Here is a 26,830-nt window from a genome sequence, read left to right as displayed (position 1 = left end):
AATAATTAAAATATAATTTGTAATGACCCTGATGTTTCATTCTGATGTGAAGGACAATCATTTTGATGTTGTTGTTGTAGTTCAGTAAATAAAATACAGCAAAACTCTATCTACTCATTGATAGTTTCCTTTCTGGGGCGCCTGGGTGGCTCAGTGGGTTAAGCCGCTGCCTTCGGCTCAGGTCATGATCTCAGGGTCCTGGGATCGAGTCCCGCATCGGGCTCTCTGCTCAGTGGGGAGCCTGCTTCCTCCTCTCTCTCTCTCTGCTTCTCTGCCTACTTGTAATCTCTCTCTGTCAAATAAATGGATAGTTTCCTTTCTTAGTTAATATGAAGCACTCGGTTGCCATTTTGTAAGAGAATAGGGAATTTTCATCACTTTTCCAGTAAAAATTTCTTGCTTTAGTATTATCAGACTTATACCTCCATGCTTGGATTTTATACATATATGTATATATTATATACAAGATGACTATCTGTTGCAATGCTGAATCTATAGTGATCTGGTTTGGAGATTACATGACAATTAACCTAAACTTCCAGTTTCAAAATGGAATCGAAGAGACAAAATTAAGACAACATGATCAATTTTTGCACACATGGAGGCAAAGACAACTATGTTGTGACTGCAGCAGTAATTGTAAGATGACATCACCTGAAGCCACAGCTCAATATCAGAGGCATGAAAGTGTGGAGAGCATACCTCCTAAAATTGATGAACTGCAGCCAAACATAGATAGAAGAAAAATAACAAAAATAACAGATTTCCAGAGAGAAAGAGAAGTACGCTCTACATTCATGATTCCAAAATTTGGCTTCTTTTAGGAGAGAAAATTAATATCCTCCAGTTAGTTATTTGGTGGAATGCCGAATTCAGTGATACAGAGAAGATTAAAACATGTATAAAACATGCATACAGCACACTGAAATTGAGGCACAAATAAATAGAGGGCTCATATATGACAACTTGAAAGCTTAAAAATGGAAAAGAAAAATATATAATTAGGAGAAAAATATGATGTGCAGTGGGTTAAATTCTAGTAGCTTTCAAATTGTAAATGTCAAGAACTCAAGGCCACCGAGCACTTAGGTGTCTGCCATTATGACCTAAAAATTAGGTATATAATTCATTTTTGGTCAGCAGGAATTCATAAAAGGAGGATTGTGGCAAGTATGATCAAATTTCTTTTAGGAGCAGCAATACAAAATTGACAGAATGTGGCTCTTGATATAATTTTATGACCTTTAAAAAGGGCCTTGTTACTATGTTTTACAAAGGACTATAATATAATGGAAGAAAGCATGGCCTTGAAGACAAGCCACTTGAATCTATGAAAGGATGTTTTTTCTATCAAAGGAAATAGTCCTAATTGAAATGGTTTGGAACTGAATAGAATATTTGGGAACTTAAAATAATTGAAATCCTAATTATCCCCTTTGCTTAACTGAATAATAATTTTAAAGAAATATCACACAAGAAAGATAGGATATGTATATCACTTACAAGGCTTGCAGGCTGGGGCAAATGCAATTTAGTCATTCATAAAATGCTGTAATTCATTGAAATTTAAATTATGTTAAATTCATTAAATTAAGCATGAAATGATACTGACATTACTTATATGAGCACTTCATATTGGAAATGCATATTTTATTTGCATATATATATACTTTTGACAGAAAGAACACATCATGGTAAGATTGAGTCATAAGCTGTGTGCCATTTCACAACATATAATCAAATTTCAGGGGAAAAGCTGGCTAAAACGAATATATATGTGTATATATTTATACATAAAAATAATTTGCAACTGAACCTCTAAGAAAACAACAAAAGAAAAATAAAAGCTCGTAGAATAGAAAAGAGTCATTTTGAAACCAAATTAACCCCTTTGAGCTAAAGAAGTAACTCCCTTCTCCCCCAGAGGCTGTTGAACTTTTTGTTCTACCAGATCGTTTTCATTTTTTTAATTAATTGATTTTATTGTTATATAACTTCTTTATGGAAAAAGCACAGATCTGAAGTATACAGTTTAATGGGCTTAGTATATAGATTGGAAAAATGACTGCAAATGATCCCTCTCCCTGTAACCAAGCCTTTTGCAAATTTGGTCCTGCGTTGACTCTGGGATGGCCTTGGGATATTGCAACATGAGATACAAGTAGAGCTTTGAAAAGTGCTTTCACCTGGGACTGACTTGCTCATTGCTTTTGGGAATCCTCAAACCACAACTGTGAGAGTTGTGACTTTTGTTAAATTAACATTTGTTAAGTAGAGCCCCAGGGTGTCAAATGGTGAAATCTGGATCAACAAAGACCACAGGGGAAAATTCAATAAAGAGAAGTTTATTACTCCCAGGTCCTGGAGGAAGTACATGGTTGCCTGCAGGGGCCACTTAGAAGTTCAGGGCAGGGTATAGGCAGATGTACATCTTTAGGAGCATCTGAGAGTGGTGGAGTGCTTTTGGCTTTTGTGGGCTAAAGCCAGAATGTCAATCAGAACCGAATAGAGTGCGTTTTTGGCAAGTTCGAAGAGGGTCTTACTTAAAAGTTGCACAAAGAGAAGGAGCTGGGGTGCAAGAGAGAGTGCTCATCGCTGGGAAATGGGAAGTCACATCAGGAAGTGACTTGTGAGTTTGTAGGCTGTTAGGTGAGGTAGCAATATAATGGAGTAATTTAAATTCTCAGCAGTGAGAAGGCAATGATGATCAACTTGTTGGTCAAGTCATCTCCTTCCCGCTGGCTGAAACCTAACCAACTACCACATATGTGAGCGTGGTCATCTTAGATGTCTGGTTCAAGCCAGGACTCCGCTGACCTCAAGTATTGGTTGAGTTGATTCATATCCTAACCTCCTCAGTGACACGTGGATAGATGGCTTCATGAGTGTGTCACTGTACAGAGCTCAGTGATGGTAAAAGGTTAAGAATCTTACTCTTGGGGTTTAATATTTTGTGGTTGTTGGCTTGAAATTCCTAATAATTGTATCTTTGAATTTGTGTTTTGTAAGTAAAGTCCCATGGGACAATGGAGCATTCAGGAGGAGTTGGAATTCGTGGTTCATACAGAGTCCTACCACCTACAGCCTCCTGGCCTTCCAGGGGCAGATTAGCAACAGTTTTTCTTCTTTCTCTTAGTGCTTGCAACTCCTTCTTGCCTTCCTTTCCTGCCTAGCCTTCTCTACCTGCTCCTGCCCAGTGACCACTGCTGCCTTCAGTGTTTTGGGTGCAAGTGCTAGGTCTAGTGTGTATAATATTTCAGCATCTCAGGGTGGGGCATGGTAGCTGCCATCCCTGCTCTGGATACAATGCCGTGCAGTTTCTAGGTGGGCAGGACTTTGCCTCAACTTTGCTCCAGGTTGCAATCCTTTGGGAGTCATCTATCTGCCAGGGGTGGGGGTAGCAAGCCCATAGTATGGGGAAATAGGTTTCCTTATCTTTAGCAGGAACACCTTGAATTTCTCTGGTAGCTGACAGGAGAGGAATCTTGTGGACAATAAGCCATGCCCACGTGCCACACAATGAGATGAGATGTGTCTCCCAGCACCTGTGAGGTTCATACCAGTTCACACTAGTGAGTATTCACTGCCAAAGAAGAATGACATTAAATTTAAAATTTAAAAATGACCATGACAGGTCACGAGAGAGAACATCTAAAAAGAAAGGGAAAATTTACATGTAGTATCTTTAACAATTTCTCTATCCCATTAGGTTTTTTCCCCTTTTTTAAAAATTTATTTTCAGTGTTCCAGAATTCATTGTTTATGCACCACGCCCAGTGGAAAGGAATCCACATTTTCCATTTGCACTAAACCCTGTAAATTATGTAGTCAGCTCTGCCCACAGAATCATGAAAAATAATAACTGGTTTGTGCTTTAAGCCACTAAATTTAGATATATTTAATGTATTATGTAGTAAAAGCTACAGATGAGTTTGATGAGTTTTGACAAATATACAACCCATGCAATTAACACCCAAATCAGGACATAGAATGTTTCCATCATCATAAAATAGTTCTCATAGCCATTTCCAGTTTGTGTCTTGTCCTATATATATATATATATCTTTCTATATATATAGATAGATAGATAGATACATATATATATTCAAAGTGTCAACTGATGACTTTCTTTAGCAGATTTTTTTTTTTTTTTGAGATTCACCCATGCTTTGGAACATGACAACTTATATTTTCCAAAGATAGATTTCACAGTCTCTCCCAACCTACATGTTCTTTTACACTGTAATTTTGCCACTACTTTGTTAAGAGATGGAGTTTATTCCCACATGCTTTTGGATTCAGGCTGGCGCTGTGACTGCTTTGACCAATATCAAAAAATTGAAGTGACAGTGTGCCATTTCCAGTTGTAACTCTTAACTGGCTTGAAGTTTTTGCTTCCTGCAGTCTAGAAAACAGATACTTGCCTGCAATGGACAGAACTGTAGGATAAAAAAATTTTTTATCTTAGTCTATTGATCATATATTTATGAGAAAATTTCTCTGTTTCTTTCATTTCTTGTCTGTATCTGGGTACTTAATTTTTCCCAATATCTATTTTGCCTATGCTTGCAACTGTCTCAATTACTGTCAGGTTATTGTAATTATTGAAACTAACTTGGGTAAGTTTTCTTTTTTTTTTTTTTATTTTCAGAAGATTTATATATTAGAGCTCCTTTGTGCTTCCATTTTAGAGGGTGGTTGAATGGATTAAGCTTCTGCCTTCTGCTCAGATCACTGTCTCCTGGGATCAAGCCCCATGTCTGGTTTCTACTCAGCTGGGGGAGTCTGCATCTCCCCCTCCCAGGCCTCCTGAGGCCTTTCTTATTGATTGGAGTTGGTTCCTATTGTTTTATGTTATCATTTTATTTTTGTTCAATATGAAACATAATTTTTATGGTACCAATCAATTGGTTTTAATACCTTAAATTCTTAGTGCTCTAATACTAATACTGTACGGTGCTTACAGTTTAGAGTGATGGTATATTTCTTGACTTGCTTGGTGGATGCATAGATGCTTTCAAGAGAATTCATTATGCTGAACACCTCTGAGGATAAAACATTAAAAATTTTAAATAAAGCTCAAAACCAACAACTGTGCAAAGCACAGGTAGAATATCCAACTTCCCAGAAAAAAATTACTTACCGAAACTTACTCTAGAATAAATATAAAATCTTACTAACTTGGTAAATTGATGTAACAAATCTAATTGTTAAAATCTAGTCACCATCCACCCCTAGATCATTTTATAGAATTCTTAGCACTCAAGAATGCAATAATTCTAATTACCTTTTAACTAATTCTAGGAAAGACATGTAGAGAGAAAAGGTTATCAAGGAATTTCAACTATATAATGTTTTATTTCATTAAAAACTGTGAAAACAAATGACAACACCTGAAGATTTAACATAACTCAATTTGGACACACACGAGTAGGTGCAAGTATTTTCTATACCCATGTATCTGAAATAATGCCATAATGGTTATGTGCAATACATGATAGCATATTTTAAAAGATAAATATAGGGGCACCTGGGTGGCTCAGTGGCTTAAGCCTCTGCCTTCAGCTCAGGTCATGATCTCAGGGTCCTGGGATCGAGCCCCGCATCAGGCTCTCTGCTCAGTGGGGAGCCTGCTAACCCGCTCTCTCTCTCTGCCTGCCTCTCTGCCAACTTGTGATCTCTCTCTCCCTGTCAAATAAATAAATAAAAATCTTTAAAAAAATAAAAGATAAATATATTTGATATTTAAATTGGTTTTGTATTTTATAAAGAGTACACTATTCATATTATGTATCACCATTACTTTACAACTACATCCATTTTTGATTTACCTAAAGTTAGAAAACAATGTCATTCAACATTGTTATTCCTATAAAGTTATCATGAGTGATGGACATTTTTTAATTGAGATCTATTTTCTGTATTTTCTATATTCTATATTGGGCTTGCATATCACCCGTGACTCTGAAGCATCCACTTTGATCCAGATAAAAGAGGCCAAGAAAAATTCTAGTGTTTTCAGCCTTTCAGTGACTATCTTTAAAATGATGTAGTAGGGCTACATGCTTCCTACACATTTTCTACCACTAATTACCTCTGAACTAGCTATTTACTGAACTGGCTATTATTTTACTTCTTTTTTAAATACACAAGTAATTTGTGACTATTGTAGGGATGTTAGAAATGTATATTTTTACCTTCACAAATTGTTAGGTAATATAGAAGTTAAGAATGAACTTTGCAAATAAGACATGTAACTCCATTATTAGTTACATGATGTCAATGTTATCTATATCTATAATACCATCTACCTCATGTAATGGTTTAGAGGATTAAATGTGAAAAAAAATGCATGTATAAGTGCATAGCTGAGTGTTGGCATAGTAGTAGCTGATCAGTAAATACAATTCAATATCATTATACATTAGGTGGTGGTAATATATATATATTACATTATATATATATATATACATTTTATATATATAGTATATATATACACATTATATATAAAGTATTATAATATATAATAGTAATTCACATATAAAATGTGTTTGTTAATTTGTATCCTGTAACATATATGATCTATAATAATATATATATATAATATTAATATTATATATAATATTAAGCCAAAATAAGGTTTAAGCTCTTTTGGGGAGTGAACTCCCAAAAAGGTAACTTGAGGGAAAGTGGGGAAAGGGGAATATAATAGGGATGTAGGGAAAACAAGTACATGAGAAAGCATTACCAGTCTGTCTAATGTTTCACAAGAAATTACACCCAATTGCTTTGTTTCTCATAATGTGTTCAGAAGGCCTGTTTGAAGCCTAGAAACCCTCAAAACTGTATGAGGGGACAGGGGTACAGATAAAGAGAAGAATTTACCCATGATCTCCATGCCATGCCCCATCTTCCAGAGATCATCAAAATTAACTCATAAAGTTAACACCAGACATATCTGGGGGGTTACTTGGACCATCCAGCTGGTAAACAGCCAAGGTCTCCACAGGTCCAGTTCAGCCGGGGAGATTATTTGGCTTGGTGATGATAGCAAACCTGTGATCTACCTTCAGGTCAGGTCCAGCTAAAAAGCAAGGAGAGTGTTGAGGGTCATGGTGTTTGGGGGCAAGAGCTGTTGGCCAGAATAAGTGAATATGGATCAATATTTTACTGAGTCTATTACACAACCGTGATCCACATAATGTTTTGAAGCCTTTTCTTTCTGTTCAGATATACACTATGCGACATTTTTTTCTACACTGAAGAAAATTCAACTGTAACAATACGCCTGTATTTTTCAATCATTGAACTATTAGTAGGAGAATTTTTTTTAACATTTTCTTGACTCTATTAATATTTCAAGTAAATACTCTTGCTACCAATTCTTTGTAGTCAGTTTCTTGGTGTGGATAAGCTGTCTCAGGTGCTATATACACATTTTAAATGTTGAGAATGTTGTTAGTTTTTCCTCCTTCCAGATGATTGTGCCAAATGACACTTCCTAAGTCGTTTATGGGTTTACCTGCTTACTACAAACTTGATTCTCTAAGCTTTTAAATAATTTTTAACTCTGAAAATTTATCTTGGACAAATGCAGAGTAAGTTGGTTTTTCACTATATTGTTTACTTAAAGTGATTTTGCATTATTTTCAAATTTTTATTTCTTACATATATTTTTCTCTTAAAGTGTTTTACTCTCAAAATGTTTATTTTCCTTTGCCACTGAAACATAATTTTATATTTAAGAATATAAATTATTTGCAGAAAATTTTCTACATCAGTCAGTCATTTGTCTTTTCCTTTTTACTAATCATGATTATGCTACGGAGGTTTGTTGTTTTTGCTGTTAATATTAATGGAAGTAGATGTAACATTTTTTTTCTTATGGTTGCTTTTAATTGTCATGTTTAAGATTTTTTCACACCCTTATGAAATTATACATTTTCAGGTTGTTATTAAAATTAGTACAATTTAATTTATACTTAAAAATGTTTAACAAACTTAGATTTTCTGTTGGCATATGTAGCATAGTGATTAAAAATTATACATTACTACTAGTAACATTATTTATTAAATAACTTTCCTTTACTTGCAGTTTTTTTTTAAGATTTTATTTATTTATTTGACAGAGAGTGAGATCACAAGTAGGCAGAGAGGCAGGCAGAGAGAGAGAGAGAGAGAGAGGAGGAAGCAGGCTCTCTCCTGAGCTGAGAGCCTGATGCAGGACTTGATCCCAGGACCCTGAGATCATGACCTGAGCCGAAGGCACAGGTGCCCCTATTAATCTTCTTTTTAAAATTTTTTTAAAATTTTTTTTAAGTGTTATTTAAATCTTCTTGACTAAGTCTCTGAAAACCTCACAGACTATGGTTAGAATTAATATTATAAATTAAATGAGAATAATTGACTTTCTGACAAGATCCATCCAAGAAAAAAATGTGTACTTTTAGGTAACATAATATATACTGATGAGAGGATATTCAACCTTGGTCTTTACTTGTTTTTTTCTTCCTTTTAATATTTTAAGATATTTTACATTCTGTTGTTTGTTTTGTGATATATTTCATTAAAATTCCTGGTGCAGTGTGTATGATACTGTGAAAATCTGGTCACACATGCATATTCCTGGAAATGGATGAAGGTTATTACCCACAGGTCAAACCCTGACAAATGGAAGATGAAAGCCAGTAAAAATAGTTTTTTTTGTTGTTGTTGTTTTCTTTGTTTGTTTGTTTGTTTGTTTTAAATCAATGACCCTTCTATAAAGATGAACAAAATAACTTTGGGTTTTCCAAGATTAGGGCTTCTCAGTTGATAGTGTATCTCTATCTAAATGCCTTAGCTATCCATAAAACAATGATGATTTTAATTTTAGGTCTACTTTACATAACCACCTTAAGGATCCTGCAGCTTGTCAAGTATAGACAGAGAGGTAGAGTCACTATGTTGTCCATTTTGTTGTCATTGCCATTGTACATGTTAACATGTCCTAGTCACAACCATACCTTGCCTTTAGTAGCAATTGATATAAATGGTAGCAGTAATAATTTCTTTTTTTTAAATGACTTTATTTATTTATTTATTTATTTGAGAGAGAGGAACACATGTTCGGGGTGAGGAGCAGAAGAAATAGACTCCCCACCAAGCAGGTACCCGGATGTGGGGCTTGATCCTAGGACTCTGGGATTATGACATGAGCTGAAGGCAGACACTTAACTGATTGAGCCACCCATATGCCCCTACCTGTAGGTATTCTATTCTTTGTTTCTTATCTGCCTATGCTACTATACATTTTAAGCTCTGATGAATATATCCTCTGTTTCATGGATACTTTGCTTCTAGTATGAGGTCTTGCCAGTGCTGGGGATGTATTTTCCACCATATCCCATTTATTCTGGTTTACAGACATGAAACCATCAAACATGTTCTGTCACAAATTTGTCCTTTATAATTTTTGTAGATCTTTTTCTTTTTCTACTATGCCTTATGCCTCCTTTTTCTGGAGCTTTTGTTTAAACTACTCTCAGCTATACCCTATCTTTTCAGGAATGTATTTATTTCCCTATACACCTTGTATGACATATGTCACACAGGCCCACAGGTGATCAAATTATAACAATAATTTATGCATACAGAACCTATATTGGGGTTAACATGATGTATATGAATAATAAAGACAGCGAGGGAATCTTTTTAACTTAATTCTTAACAACTTTCTTGTCTAAGGAATATCCTTTAGCGTTCTGTATTTTTCCAGTATGTTAAAAGTACAATGGAACCTCATTTCTCAGGAGATGGTATTACCAAGTCCAAATAAAGTCTAGGGTTCTGTAGTGTCTAGGCATACGGACGGCAGATGGCAAACAGCATCTAATGATCAAGATATAGTTGACATAACTGTTAAAGTCATTATCTGCTTTTGTGAGTCAATCCCAGTTGAAGTACTGGGAATAATCCCAAGTAGTGTTCAGTAACTAAAAGTCAGTGTCATCACAGCATATTTCTTAAGTAATAAATAATAAAATATTTATTTAACAAAATAAACACAAGACTAAAATTATTTCTAATAATTACTCTATGGAATTAAGAAATTAAGTATTTTTATATTTATTTCATTAGTATTGAACTACATTCAGAGTTAGTCACTCTCTTATTTTGCATTTCTTTATGTGAACATTTTACACACACATCAAAAAAAGCCAACAGGAAGTATAGCAAAAACTAAAAATTCTTAGCAGAGGCTTTTTTAATCCATAGCAGCTGTTCGAGGAAGTGACTTGGCTAATATTACTCTATGAAGCATTAAACTGACTACACTCAGCGATATCTGAAGCAAACATTTCAAGGCTACGTGAAATGAATTATTTGTGAATTATGAATGTATTTTTCTTAAATTCATTATGACAATGGTACACAGACTAAAGATTTAAATGCCATGTAAGTGCTTTCAGACTTAATGATTGCATCTTTTTTCACTTTTGCAATCTCTCTCCCTTCTTCCTTTTTCTTCCTACCCAATGGGAAATTTATAGTTAACACACATCATGTTTATTTCTAAAAGCCACCTCGAATTATTTCTGAGTGTGGCATCAGTGTTAATTTTTCCCAATAAAAATAATGTATAATAAATCCATCCAATTTGTAAGAAAGGTCATTCTATCATTCATGCAAGAAAAAAATTGATTTTATAGAAATTGATCTATTTCTGGAATCCCCATTCTGTTATGTCAATACTGTACTTACCTCACTATTTAGACAGAAATAAGTCTTGAAATCAGGTAACTGAGGTCTTACAACTTTATTCTTCTTTTTCGAAATTGTTCTAGATATGCTATGTCCTTTTGTTTTTCCATAAAACTATATAGTCAAGATTAAGACTTACATAAAACTGCTGAGATTATGAATGGAAGTGGTTAAGTCTATTGATCAAGTTGCTACAAATGGTTATCTTAAAAGTATTGATTTTATAATTCAGGAAGTTGTATATCTCTACATTTATTTAGCTCCTTTTTAATTAACCTACAGAATACTTAAATATTTTAGTATAGAGTTAGATAATCTCTGTTTCTAATAGGAGTGTTTATTCTATTTTCATGTGTACTATCATATTTAGATCTACCAATTTTTGTCTATTTCCTGTTTGTCCTGTTGATTTTATTCTCTGTTTCTCCTTATCCTGCCTTTTTATAGGGGATGGAATGTTGTTTTAAGACCTTATTCTGTTTCCGCTGTTAACTTTTTAGGTATAGCTCTATTTATCATTTTTATTAGCTGATCTAGGACATGCCATACGCACCTTAAGCTTACTACTGCCAAATTATAATGACTGTTTTACCAGCTACTTACATTTTTTTTTCCAGAAATTTCAATAATGTTTTTCCATTAAATTTTCACTTAGGTGTATTATATGCTTACAATGCTAGTACAAGGAGCTACAATTTTAACTTCATTTTTCAGTTGCTGCTGCTACTTAGCACATAACAATAAAGTTGACTTTTGTCAATTAGTGTCATATCCTGTAATCCTTTAAAATTCACTTACTAGTCCTAAGTTTTTTCTTAAGTTACAATTTTTCTGTGTAAGTGCTATTGATAAATAATACATTTTACTCCTTTTTTCATTGTTATGATTTTTTTCTATTTTTTCTTTTTGCATTAGCCAGAAAGTTCCATATAATGTCAATAAGTAGTGGTCAGAATGGACATCCTTTTCGTGGTCCTAATCATAAGGGGAAATATCACTATTACTGTAACAGCTATAAATATGTGGCAGATGCCCTCTATTAAACTGAAGAAGTTCCCTTCTATTTCTAATTTGCTAAGAGTTCTTTTTTTAAAAGAGTTATTAATATAAATGCATCTCGAAGATTTGTCAGTTGTTTTACTTGCTTATACTAAGATGGTTAAATTATGCTTCCCTTATTTTTGTTAATATGGTGAAATGCATTAATTAATTTTCTAGTATCAAGTCATTCCTTTTTTGAACGCATTCCTGAGTGTCACTGATCATTCCCCTTTCTTGTTTTCAAGATTTGCCACCAGAAGAATGCTGGCACTATAAAAAGGAGTTGTGTAGTTCTCCACCGTCTCTTTCCATTGGAAATACTTTGTGTAAACTCTGTTGCTTCTTCCTCATACATCTGATAAAATTTACCAGTGAAATTATCTACATCTTGGGTTTTCTTTGTGTAAAAGTTTTATGTTACCAGTTCAGTTTCAATAATATGTAGTTACTTCAGTTTTCAATTTTTTCACATTAACTTGCTAAGTTTTGTTTTTCAAGGAATTTGTCTATATTACCTATGTTGTCAAATGTATGGGCATAAAATTATTCATACTATTTTCTTATTATCATTTAAGCAAACGTAGAGTGTATAATAATACACCATCTTTCAGTATTGACATTGGCAAATTCTATTTTCTCTTGTTTTTCTGTACAGTCTTGGCAAGGCTTTATCAAATTCATTATTTCAGTGAACATATTTTGATTATAATTGTTTTCTTGTTTTCTAGTTCATTGATATCTATTCTTATTTTTCATACTTCCTTCTTTTAATAATTTTGGATTTAAATTTCTTATCTTCTAAGAATGTCTAGAGTGGATATTGTAACTATAATAAGTAATTATAGTTAAAATTATTCTCCTTTTACTGATTATTTTACTTAATATTGTGAATGTCTTTCTAACCATGCTTTAGTTGTATCCAAAAATTTTGATATGTTGTGTTTTCACAAATGCTTTTGAATATCCCTAATGATATTTTTCTTTGACTTAGGGTTACTTGGAGAAGTGTGCTGCTTTATTTCCAAACAAATGGTTTTTCAAAATGCCTTATTTTTATTGCTATCCAACTTAATTTATTATGTGTAAAACATTTTTGCCTGTTTTCCACTTATCCCATGTGTTTTTGGTTCTTGTATTTCCCTTTTTCCTGTCTTAGTGCTGGTGGATGAAACACCCTCCCCGCCCTCCCCGAGGATTTAATTTCATTTATCCAATAGGCTTTTCGCTATTCCACTCTATGTGATCCTTAGTGCTTGTAATAAGGATAAGCATATGCATCTTAAAATGATGGCAAAGGAGTTTGAGTTACTACTGTAACAGATCACATAAAATATAAATATTTTGCAACATTATGTTTACCCCCTCCCTAGTTTTAAAGCTATTACTGTCATATACTTCACATATACTGAATTCCATAATTCAGCGTTTTTAAAGCTTTAATTCTTTATTTGTGATTCAAATAAATAAAGTGGACTTTTAAAAGAGGGATAATTTCTTAATATTGCCATATTTTAGATTTGGGTTTTTTTTTTTTTTCATATTTTTCCTTTGGATCCAAAATTTACCTATAGCCATTCACTTTCAGTCTGAAAACTTATTATTTCTTCTGCTAACAAATTATCATAGTTTTTGTTTATTTGAAATACCTTTATTTCAACTCTTTAAAATGCTATTTTATTGTCTTCTGGTCCTCATTATTTCTAAAAAAATATCAGCTTACTTTGTATAGTTAATTTCTTTTAGGTAATACATTGGTATTTTTCTCTGGCTGCTCTTAAGTTTTTGAGTTTTCAGCAGTTTGTCTACATTGTTCATAGGTGTGGTTTTCTTTGAATTACCATGTTATTAAGTTTGTTGAATTTCATAGAGTTATAAATTTAGACTTTTCCTCAATGGTGAGAAATTTTAAACTATTAAATTTCTCTGTTGCTTTTGCTTTATTCTCTCTCTCTTTGCCTTCTGTAGCTCTTATTATGCATTTGGTCTACCACAGATATTTTCCTACAGATGACTAAAGACATTATCACTTTATTGCAATCTGTTTTTTCCCCCATTTGCCATGGCAGATTAGTTTCTATTAATTTATCTTCTATATTACCAACAATTTCTTTCACCTTTTCCAATATGATATACAGCTCATGTAGTGAATGTTTCATATTAGATATTATAGTTTTCACTTTAGGAATTTATAGTTTTTTAGAGTTTTCATTTTTTTTCCCCCTGTAATTCTCCATCTGTTCACTCATTGTGTCAGTATTTTGCTTTAGGTTCTTAAAGATATTTATAATATTTCTTAAAAGCCACTGTCTGTTAATTCTAACATCTGTATTTTTTTTAAGATTTTTTTATTTATTTGACGGAGAAACATCACAAATAGGCAGAAAGGCAGGCAGAGAGAGAGGGGGAAGCAGGCATCCCACCTAGCAGAGAGCCTGATGCGGGCTGCATCCCAAGACCCGGAGATCATGACCTTGGCTGAAGGCAGAGGCTTAACCTACCGAGCCACCCAGGTGTCCCACAACTTTATTTTTTTTCTTTCTTTCTTTTCTTTTTCTTTCTTTCTTTTTTTTCTTTTTCTTTTCTTTTTTTTTTTTTTTTTTTTTTTGCACTTTCTACTTATATATTTTTCTTTTCTCTACTGGTGTACATTTTCCTCTTTCTTCATATTTCCATTACTTTTAATTGCATGCTCTATATTGTGGATAATGCATTGTACTGTTCCTACTTCTGTTATCTTTCACTGAAGAGCTTTTATTATCATTTGAGGAGGTTTTCAGTTTTGGCTACACTTAACTTCCAAACTCCATCTCTCTTCAAAAGTGGGAGAACAGCAACTGAAATTTCTGCTTAGCCTTGTTAGTGTCCCTAGTTGATGTTTCTGGTGCAAACCTTGGAGAACCTCCTGCACAGGTGTCATTCAAGAATTTAAGCATAGCTTACATAAATATTTATAAAATCTGAAACAAGATGGGATTGGGAGGGAGACAAACCATAAGTGACTCTTAATCTCACAAAACAAACTGAGGGTTGCTGGGGGGAGGGGGATTAGGAGAAGAGGGGTGGGGTTATGGACATTGGGGAGGATATGTGCTTTGGTGAGTGCTGTGAAGTGTGTAAACCTGGTGATTCACAGACCTGTACCCCTGGCGATAAAAATATATGATTATAAAAAATAAAAAATTAAAAAAATATATTTATAAAATCTTCATGCTTTTTTCTATCTGGGTCTCTCCCTCTAAGTAGTTATGATAATTTCAAACTTAGTTCTTTGATTCATGAAACCAATTAAATTTTGTCTAACTTTAAGCCATAGCAGATTTTTATTTTGGATTTTGTTTAAGCAGATTTTTTGTTTGGATTATAGCTACATTATGCTTCATACGTTGGAGAATGCTCTCAGGTAAAATCCATAAAAATGTGGACCTCATTCAGTATAGTTTCCATCTTTTGTGGGTTTATCTATTCCCATTTCTGCCTACTTTTGGTCAATCTCTAGTGCCTTCAATCTTTTTTTCTTAAGTCTGGAATTTGCAAAAGTTACTTTATTCCTGGAACTTGAACTTCTGTCTGTCTGCTTTTACTTGCAAACTTCCTTGGGTTTCATTTTCAGGAAGGTAATGCATACTTATCCATAAATTGATCAAGCAGTGTAAATAATAACAAGATTATATATGATATATAATATAATTAATATAATTATAATATAATATTAATTATATTATATATCATATATATTATATATTAAACCAAATTTGGGGGCTCAGATTTCTCTCTAGTATCTGAATATTAGAAGGAGGTTGTAGGCAGATTAAAAGAGTTTTTTTTCCTGATAACTCAGAGTTTACCACAAACCTAACATTGAGAAATGAGTATAGAATACTAATCTTTCTATAGATTTTTTCTTTTTTAAATGGATTTGAGGACCACCTGGGTGGTTCAGTCAGTTAAGCTTATGCATCGGCCTTCGGCTCGGGTCATGCTCCCAGGACCCTGGGAACAGTCTACATCAGGATTCATGCTTAGCAGGGCTCCTATTTCTCCCTCTCTCTCTGCCCCTCCTCCTGCTTGTGCTCTATTCCTGTCAATCTTTCTCAAATAAATAAATAAAATCTTAAAAAACAACAAAAAAAAATGGATTTGAGCACATTCCAGGAAAGGTATATGGTTAAGTTAGGAAACTTATTCAGAATGCCCAAAACAAATTTGATGTATATATCTGGAAGAAAAATTTTACTTAGTATTTTGCAATAATAAAATATTATTTTGATATTATTTTTTTGGAGTGCGATAAATATTGAATTATAGTACACATTTAAAATTAATTTTTATAGAGTAATTATAACAGTTACACTGATACACATTCATCCTTGCTCAATAGGAGTCCAAATGATTAATTATGCAACAAATAATTATAAACTATAGGTATAAACATTTGTATGTATCAAAATTAAACTAAATTGATTGATTTTGGCACAAAACAAATATTTTAACAGCCTGATCTCCACTAAAAAATTTAAACTGTTTTATAATGTATTCAAATATTTTTCCTAAAAATTTTATTTTTCCTCCTTTTGTATGGGTTGCCTTCACTGATTAAAAGACAGTCCTCTATTTATTCTACTTCACCTTTCCTTTTTATACTGGCTGCTCCTAGTGTTCTTTAATGATGCACATTATTAATACTGACAGGAACTTAGACAAGTATAAATTGGTGCTCATCTGGAAGATAAATTTGTAAAGTCAAGTTATCATTATTTCATAATTTATTACCTGGTTAAAAGCTGCTACATGACATCTGGTTGATTTTTTTGTAACACAGTTCTAATAATCAGATATTAGTTGCCTATTGACTTTTTTTAATATAAGGGAGCTACGTTATTGAAGTGTAAAAGTTAAAAAGCAGAAACAGTTTGAAAGTAACAAATTTCTGGGCCATAGAAAGGTAAGACAATTAATGATAACTTTTGCTGATTCATTGTCTTCTTTGGTCAAATAACCTAAGTGTTGTGATTTATTATAGGAAAGTACCAGGGGAAAGTTCTTCCATTTTTTTTTTTCTCTTGACAAACATCAACTGTTGATAGGCTAGCTGAAGTCACATTTATCAATTTCTACTCTGCTGTGGGAAAATTCTATTGAATTATAAAGTATCACAGATTTATTAAAACTACTAGACTCAGACACAGGCTTTGAGTAAAAGTATGCATTTATCAGTCTTTGTTTACTTTTCTTTGGTCTCTTTCTCCTGACACCTGAGGTTACTTGATGCCGACAATAATTCTGCCTTCCTTCACCTGAACGTATAAATCTTTAGAAGAGGCAAGACGAATTCAATAGCATTTAGCCCAGTTACATGATCCTGTGTTCGTCGGTCTCTGATCAATTCTAACTACGAAGTTTTCAGTTTGTTCTTGAGGTTTCACCATTTTCCTGTTTCACTTCACAAAACTCAATCCAAGTCCCCATTTATTTTACCAGTTTTATTGGAAGAAATTTAAGTTATGCTCTCCTAATCAGTTCTGCCTATTCAGGTTTGTAAAACCTACAAATCCCCGCTTCTATGCTTGTAGCCATTTACTTAACAGTGATTCCTATCATCCACTTCATATTCTACCATGGTTAGTTTTTTGGGGGAGATGTTTCTTAAGTTATAAAATATACATGACATAAAATTTACTATTGTAACCATTTTAAGTGTGCCCTTTAGTAGCAATAAATACCCTTACATGGTTGTCCAGTCATCACCACTTTCCATCTCCAGAACGTTTTCAGCCTCACAAACTCAACTTTGTACACATCAAACAATAACTCCCTGTTTCTTCCTCCCCCAGTCCCTGGTAATGACCATTTTTGCTTTTTGTCTCTATGAATTTCACTCTCTTAGGTACCTCCCCTTAATTGGAATCATACAGTATTTATCTTTTTGTGATTGACTGATTTCACTAAGCATATCTTCAAGGTTAATGCATGGTGTAGCATATATCAAAATTTCATTCTTTTTTTTTAAAGATTTTATTTATTTATTTGACAGAGAGATCACTAGTAGGTAGAGAGGCAGACAGAGCAGGAAACAGGCTCCCTGCTGAGCAGAGAGCCCCATGCGGAGCTCCATCCCAGGACCCTGAGATCACGACCTGAGCCGAAGGCAGAGGCTTAACCCACTGAACCACCCAGGCGCCCCCAAATTTCATTCTTTTTGAGGCTGAGTAATACTACATTGTATGCAATACACCACATTTTGTTTATCTGTTTACCTAATCGGTGGACATTTGAGTTGTTAACACATTTGGACTATTGTGAATAAAGCTGCTGTGAACACTGGTGTGCAAATACCTGTTTGAGTTGCTGCTTTTAATTCTAATAAGCAGAATTGATGGTTTATATGGTAATTCTATGCATAGTTGTTTGAGGACCCATCATATTCATATCGTCTTCCACAGAAACTACATCACTTTACCTTATCACCAACAAGGTACAAGGTTCTAATTTTTCCACATCTTTGCTAACATTCTCTCTCTCTCTCTCTCTCTCTTTTTTTTTTTTTAATAATAGCCAGTGTAATGGGTGTGAGTTGGTATCTCATTGTGTTTTTGATTTGCATTCCAAAATGATTAGTATCATAAATAGTTTTAACTGGATATTACATTTTCTGCTTAGTGTTTAATTAAGCACAAAATTATAGTAACATCTTTATGTCAAAGTATTTTAAGACTTAAATATTCAGCCTACATAATCATCTGCATAAATGATAGTTATCCACTTAAAGAGGAAAACTGGATATTTATGAAAAGCATATTAATATAAATAATTCCAAATCATATTTTTAACTTCCTTGCTTTGAGAGAAATATGTTGACACTCTTCCAAAGATTAATCTGATAATTACTATATAGATAAATGTATGGTGGAAATATAAGAGGCTTTGGGATCCAACAGAAATGTCTTGAAATCTGCTTCTGATATTTCCTAAATATAAAGAAGTAGGCCAATTATTTAACCATCCCAGTCTTGATTTCCTCATCTGAAAATTAATAATAATAAAAATAACTATATCATAAGGGTTGGAGTAGAGATTCTTGGAATAGCCTGGATTATTCTTCAATAAATACTGAACTCCCTCTTCTTTTGGCAGAGTTTAATTCCCCACCTTACTGGTGTTGGGCTTGGCCAGGTGAGATGTTTGGCCAATGAAATATTAGTAGATATGTTTCAAGCAGACCTTAATGTGGTTGTACAGTCTACTCAGTTCTTAAGATCATTCCATTTGTTAGGAGCCTACTATACCCCAGTTATCTACTGGTTGAAGAGTTATCCACTGGTGAACCCTGACCTAAACTAAGGACTCTGGCTAATGATGTGCCAGTGCAGTTTCATCAGTCATAACAAATGTACCCTCTGGTGGGACATGCCAATACTATGAGATGCTGTGCATATGCAGGGGCAGCAGCTATATAGGTAATCTCTGTACTTTACTCTCAATTTTGCTATACTGTTCTAAAAATTAAACTTTATTAAAAATAAATTTGAAAGAGAGTATTATAGCATTTTCTTTATCACATGTTAAATAACAGGATCCATTAGTGAGTTGGTAAAATAGGTACCATAATTTTAAAGATGTGATCAGGGTGAACAATATGTTTAAATATATATAATACCTGTAAAGCTATGGAAATATATGTGATTTTAATTGGTGACAAATATGCTGAAAATATTAATATTACTATGTTGCATTGTTTATATTTATAACCAAAGGATGTATAAATTGAAGTAAAGAATTTAGCAAAAATAAAGAGCAATCTCTTTAACTTCCTTACAGGTCAATTTTTCCTACTAACTGATGTTTCTGGTTATTAAATAGAACATCGTTTGAAAAGTGCATAGCATGATGCCTTACCTTAGGGATATTTAATAATTATGCATGTATGTAAATCTGTCATAATCACTACAAAAAAAATCCAAATATATTTTTTTAATGTGACCAAGTCTGTGATCAATTGCAATCATAGAACAACCATCACCACAGAACAAATAACATAGCATGCTGGGAGTCTAGCAACTCTGAAGAATTCTAGGGAGAATTTAGTTCTAACGGAAGATTAAGAAATTCTTCTTGATTATAGTGCCTAATAGATTGAAGAGACAGCTGAATATAAACAAGGAAGAATGTTAGTGGAGTGTACACATAGGAAAAAATAACTAGAAGTTTATGTTGCAGTATAGACATATCAGAGTTCTGAAGGGATGAGAGTAAGAAGGCAAGTTATTATTTTTGTGACAAATTTTTGTGAATGTAAAGCTAGGATATTTGTGGTTGTTTCTGTAAGTAATGAGGACTCATGAACTAAGTGTTCAAATTTGTATCCTTGGACTATTGTAATTGTTAGAATTTGAGTTCAAGTCTGAAGCAGGTTAGGTATTTTCAGGAAAAGTACCCATAAGACTGCAAAATCAGAAAAGAGGTAATGTGAACTAGAAACATGGAATAGAATTGTCAATCAAGTCACCAATGCCAGACATATATAAACTCAATCCCCCACTTATTACAATGAGTTTCTCATCTTACAAAATTATTCACATGGCTTTTTGCCTCCATATGTGTTTAGCAGTATATGCACACACACATGAACAAACATACTTATGTACATATATGCCAGAATTTACATTTAAAAATGTCATGAAAATTTCCTACCTTCCCTGTATATTAAATGTATATTATATATCTCCCATAATAGGATATAGTATCATGACAAGTTTTCTTTTGCAACTTTTCATTATTTATAAGAGGAAGTAAGAATAGCACTTTGATTGAAACTCATAGTCACTAGGAAACTGAGATTAAATAATATTTGCCTAATATTATTCAAAAATCAAATAAAATTTTACGTACATCCTGAAATCCCAACTCAGCATAACTCCAATTGTAATAACTTTTCAGTTTGAACTTTAAGTGCTTAAAGTCTCTGTTCCTAGCAGGATACTAAAGTGTTGAATTTTATCTGAGAGGGAGCAAGTGAGAAGGGTGAAAAATCAGACAAGTCACCATATAATCTGATATTTAGGAAAAGTATATAGAACAAAGAAATAAGTATGGGTTTAAGGACATTTGAAGACTTGGATTAGTTTTGTGGGTTTTTCCCCCTCCAACAATGGAGTGAAATCATCTTCTCTCTGAAGCCAAAATAAATATATCACTACTTACCATATGATATGGCTTTAAGGATTGAAAGATTAATGTTGGCAAAAGATACTAGTTTATGTAGCTCACAGAGGACTTTCAAAGGTTTAACTGGGAAACCAAATCCTGTAAAACACTCTCACCTGCAATATCAACCAATCCAACCCACGCTCTCGACCACATTTCCACTGCAAGTCTTCACAGACAGAAGTAAAAATTGAGGAAATACTGGAAAAAAAAAAAAAAAAGAGCAGGACAAAGATTGACCAAATCTATCCACAGAATTAGAAAGCCCACCCTATGTGTTAAAATACTGAAAAAGTCTATTAGGGGATCAGAGCACTTATTCCAGAGAAGAGACTAAAAGGTGCATGGAGACATGGGAGGTAAGAGAAGATAAACTTGAAATGATAGTTCCCTAAGGAATGAAGGAAATAGGAGCACATATGAGGTGCTCTAAGGAAAATAAACAGTGAAGATGAAAACAACAACAAGAAGGATAACTTAGCACAGGACAAGAAAAAAGAAAATTAAACATGTAAAGAAACACAATGCTTCCCCAAATTTCTTCAAAACAGTTACTTAAAGGAAGAAACCTACACTACAGGAAAGCAACGCTGTAGAACTTAAAACCTGATAAACAAGCTTGTCATCTCTGTCCACAGAAATGCAAAAGTGTGAATTGTTTTCAACTGTATAAACTGTATTCTCCTATATAAAGCATTAAAAAATTAAACAGCAAATGAGAATCCTAACAATTCAGCAAATGAGCCCCCTCTCCCCTAACACACACAAAATAGCAAGGTAGAAGGGATATATAATTCAACACTCCATGGTCCTCTGCATCAAGCCAGGAAACATGGTAAGAAAATGTGGAATATTGAAGCTTGTAAGTATCATGTTTGAAGATGATATATATCACTTCCACCCATATCTTATTGGTCAGAGCTAATTTCATGGCATTAACTGAATCTAAGAGGGCTTACATACATGCTGAAACCATACCAAGAAAAAGAAAAAACAACATGTCATAGATACTGGTGAGAACTAGCAATCTCTCTCATGACATATTTAATGGCCTACAATTTGGCTGGTATGGTTCCATCAGGGTGGTAAGAGTGAGTGTAATAAAGGAAATAAGGAAAGAGGAAGCATTCAGACCAAAATCAAATAGGAATCCCATTTAGATTTTTTTTTTTTCCTAATTGCAAAGATAATGAGATCCCTTAAAGAGAAAACTCAGATGAAGATAACAAAGTTCTGGAATTCTCCAAAACATGGAGATGAGACAAGAAACAGAAGCCACAAAGTAAATGGTATAAAGAAATATGGAGATTGGGAAAAAACAAAAAAACAACAAAAAAATTAAAGCTGAGGTACAAGCCAAAGAATCCTTAGAAACAGGTGTCCTAAAGAGAATATTTTTATTGAAAATGCTACTGAAAGACTAATTAAGATGTGGACATAGAAATAATAATTGAATTATGATAAAATGATGTCTTTTGGTAACATTTTTTTCGGAATCATTGGGGAAAACCAACCAAAATGAACAGGAGAAAATGGGTGACTAAGAAGGAAGACAATGATTCAGACCAGTCCTTTAGGCTTTCCTTAACGAGTCATTGTTGCACAAAAAAAAGTTCTAGAACAAATAAATAAAACATAATTTCAACTCTCAAGAAACTCATAATTTAATGGGTATCCAATTCACTAAATCCCATTTTAAGTTTTAGGCTTTTTACTAGGGATGGAGAACATGGCTCACTGGGACACAAAGAAGGACATTATCAACTTAATTTAATTAAGTATTCTATTGTCTCTGAAGACAAGTGGTGAATAAAGTATATTCTACCTCCTGTCAAACTTAAAAATATATTTCTGGCTTAACTTTTTAATTGTAGCTCTGTCATTGATTAGTGTACTTTTGAATAAATTGAATAAATTTGAATAAATTTTTACCACGTGCCTTTTTAGCTTTTGATAATAAGGAATTATTGGACTATATTTACTATATAATATTGCCTTTTATTTTCCTTAACCTCCATATTCTTTTCCATTTTTCTTATTTTGTATATTATACTGAAGTATTGTCTGAATTATACCTATCAATCTGGTCAAATCTTTTGTCCCTTATCATGACAGAGTTCATGATCAATAATTATCTTTTAGTTATAGTTTAAGAGTAAGATCATATTGAAAAATGTTTCTGCTTTTTAAGACTTTATTTGAGAGAATAATAGGGAAAGAGAAGGGGAGAACACAGAGGGAGAATGAGAGGGGGAAGCAGACTCCCCATTGAGAAGACAGTATGACACTGGGCTCGATCCCAGAACCTTGAGCTGAAGGCAGATTGAGCCACCCAGGCACCCTGAAATATAATTCTTTTTTTTTTTTTTTAAAGATTTTATTTATTTATTTGACAGAGAAGAATCACAAGTAGATGGAGAGGCAGGCAGAGAGAAAGAGAGGGAAGCAGGCGCCCTGCTGAGCAGAGAGCCTGATGCGGGACTCAATCCCAGGACCCTGAGATCATGACCTGAGCCGAAGGCAGCGGCTTAACCCACTGAGCCACCCAGGTGTCCCTGAAATATAATTCTTAAATAAACTTAGCAAAGTGATTTTTATGAAATGATTGTGTATAATGTTAGCATACAATTATTTATCTCTTTCTTCTCATCTGAGGTAACTAGAGAGAAATGTCTTTTTTTTCAAAGATTTTACTTATTTATTTGAGAAAGAGAGAGAGAAAGACATAGCGAGAGAGAGAGAGTACAGTGGAGAGGAGAGGTGAAGCAAGCTCACAGCTGAGCAAGGAGCCCATGTGGGTCTCCATTCCAGGATGGTGGGATCATGACCCAAGTTGAAGGTAGCAGCTTAACCACCTGAGCCACCTAGGCGGCCCATAGAGGGAAATGTCTTAATAAATAGTGTTATGTTTCTTGTTAAGTCATATGGTAATTATGTAATGAATCCTTGCATAATTAATTAAGTTCCAAACACAATATATTTAACAAATGCATCTGGTATTCATGTTTTTTTTCAAAGAATAATCTCAGTAATATGATGCTGTATAAATTGATAAGAATAAATATTTCATGGTCCCTAAAAATGCCATTAAAGTCCATTTACCTCATATGGAAGACTTTTTTTTTCCTAATTGCAAAGATAATGCAATTTCTTCATGCAATTTCATACAACTCCCAAATAGTTAAAACTCAGTTATACCGATCAAAATAAATTAACAAAATGTGCTATTTTTACATATATTTTGCTATATTTACTCAATTACTTTTTACCAGTATCAGTACTTTACAATATTAACATTAATGTATATAAGGCATTATTCTTAAATTTTGCACCTAAGATTTTTTTTAAAGATTTATTGATTTATTTTAGAGAGAGAGAGACAAAGCATGAGTGGAAAGAGCAGATGGAAAGGAAGAGAGAACCCCAAGATGACTCCACACAAGTGTGGAGCCCAACATGGGGCTCAATCCCATGACCCTGAGATCGTGACCTGAGCCTAAACCAATAGTTGGACACCTAACTGACTGCAACACCCAGGCAACCCCATGCCTAAGATTTTTATTGTTAATCCTGTTTTGCTTTTTCCCTAAAAGTTATTTTTATGAGTAGTCAATATTTACCCCAATATAATTGTAATAGGCAAAACTTATCCTAACATTTAATTGGCTAAGCTGCTATTTCTTTCACACTTGTATGAAGGGAGTTGTTACTTCTTCGGAAAATGAAAGTTGTTTCTTCATCTGAGAAAATGGGACTTTTAAAAATTGAGTGAAATTCAGTTTCAGTTAAAAAGAAGTCATCCAAAATAAACTAGATAATGTCTGGTCTAGTTGTACACCATGGTTTTGATAAGAATATTTCCCCATCAACATGGCTTAAGTACTTCCCATGTTTAGGACTTAAATTGTGTATTAATTATGTTAACCCTTTAACAACTCACTACAGAACTCTAGCCAAATCCCCGGATATCATGTAGTCCAATCCCTTATTTATGAACCCAGTGTGTTTTCAATACCTCTGCATCACACAGAGCTCTGAAAAGAATTTTGTAATTTTGATATTATCCAGGCATTTCCATTTAAGTCACACTGTAAATATAATTATCACTGGTGGTATGTCTAAATAGTAGAACATAAATGTAAATCTTTTTACGTTATGCCTCCATCAAGTTTCTCTAAGGCGCTCCCTTCTCAGAGTAAAGGTCGATGCACTTGCCAGGACTTAAGAACCCTTCTTAAGCTGGCTCTTCATTTCTAATCTGTTCTCATCTGTAACTCCTTGCTTGTTTTTACTGTCTTTCATCTGCACTTTCTTCCTGTTCCGTGAACACATTGGGCACATTACATCATCTGCTTTGGTCGTTGTTCTTACCCTTACCTCTCTTTGAGTATTCTTCCCCTAGATGCCCACACAACTAGATCCCTTCCTTCCTCCTGGCTCTTAATTGAAAATCACTTACTCAGATGTGTTGACTCTGATGTGTCAACAACCTCACTGGCATTTCTTACCTTCTTTTCTTATGTTCCTCCTTAACAGCTTACATTAAATAACAACGATTTAGTTTATGTTATTTATTTCCTTTGTCTCCCTCTAGAAAACTCCACAAAAGTAGGGACTTTTGCTTGTTTTATTTATCACTAATGGTGTTCCCAACATCTAGTACACTTCCTGACAAATGGTAAGTTCTCAACTTACAATATTGTTGTATAGTACCTTCTCAAAGTAAAATATTGTTGAAAAAATTAAAATCTCATTTAACGTCACATTTGAAATATATGCCTTAAGAATATATAAAAAAATTTCAAAGTGTTGGTGAATACAGTGTAAAATACTCCTTAACTTGTCCTTTTTTCCTTTTATTTAAATTTATATCTCATTACATCTGATTATAAATGCTTTCATTTTTATGTAGCAAAATTCTTTTTTCATTTGATATATATTGCAGAAACACTGATTAGTTTCTACTGATGCTATCTATGGTCACTGTTGTTCAATAGTGTTTTCTATTTCTTAGGTAACTTTACTCTAAGAATTTCAAGTTTTTGCAAAGCTTATTAGCAACGTAGGCAACTGTCTTTTCCAAATTCTTTCAGAGATTGATGTCTTTATTATAATTAATGCATCAGGTTGAAAAATTTAAGTAAAAAGAAAAAAATCTGAAAACTATAAAGAACTATTTCTGTCTTCCCTCTTTGATCTCCCTTCTCTCACCAACTCCAAAAATTTCATCAGAGAAGACCAGTATCAGAGAAAATAGCTTCCCATAGCACTACTGCAATACGAAAAACAAACAAAACAAAGCAAAACAAAAAAACCCAAAAAACAAAATAAAACCCAACAATACATAAATAGCATCCTTAGTGGGCATGGTGTTCCCGATATTTCAGAAATTCTCTGTTACTAAGAGTGAAATGATATATTTGAGTCATTTTGAGCTGAATCTGATGTGATGTGAGACACAAGTATTTTACAATAGATGTCTTCTATTAGAAAAATGTTTAGACTATGCCTCATAAGCATTATTTACAGTATACCTAGAAATCCTATATTTCATGATGATAACTAGTGTATAAGTAATGGAAAGGAACAAAGTATGGTTCAAAAAAAACCATTCTAAAAAAAAAACATTAGAAATCAGGAAAATATGTTTTTATAAAAGCAACTATGATTATTTAACTTTACTCTCTAAATAAGATATATTCAAATGTATGAATGAAAAATATTGAATTGCTAATCTAAAATATATCTAAATTTCCTTTTCAAAAACAAACAACCCCATGGCTATATGTTCAAAGCTTTAAACTCTTCCAAGTCAGAGAAATAGTGTCCTTTTTCAATGAGCAAT

The 26,830-nt window shown here is 33.4% G+C and overlaps 1 long non-coding RNA gene across 1 annotated transcript in view; it reads right to left on the bottom strand.

Moving 5' to 3' along the window:
* LOC309868215 overlaps positions 1 to 26,830 on the bottom strand; it is a 143,574-nt gene that overhangs the window by 8,500 nt on the left and 108,244 nt on the right. Inside the window, exon 3 of the long non-coding RNA XR_014313573.1 lies at positions 21,102 to 21,186. This is a non-coding gene — a long non-coding RNA (uncharacterized lncRNA). The remainder of the gene's footprint in view (positions 1 to 21,101; positions 21,187 to 26,830) is intronic.

This window comes from Mustela nivalis (assembly GCF_964662115.1).
Source record: "Mustela nivalis genome assembly, chromosome: 6".
Taxonomy (NCBI): domain Eukaryota; kingdom Metazoa; phylum Chordata; class Mammalia; order Carnivora; family Mustelidae; genus Mustela; species Mustela nivalis.
The sequence above is the reverse complement of the archived record's forward strand: the minus strand, read 5'-3'. Positions and strand labels throughout refer to the sequence as shown.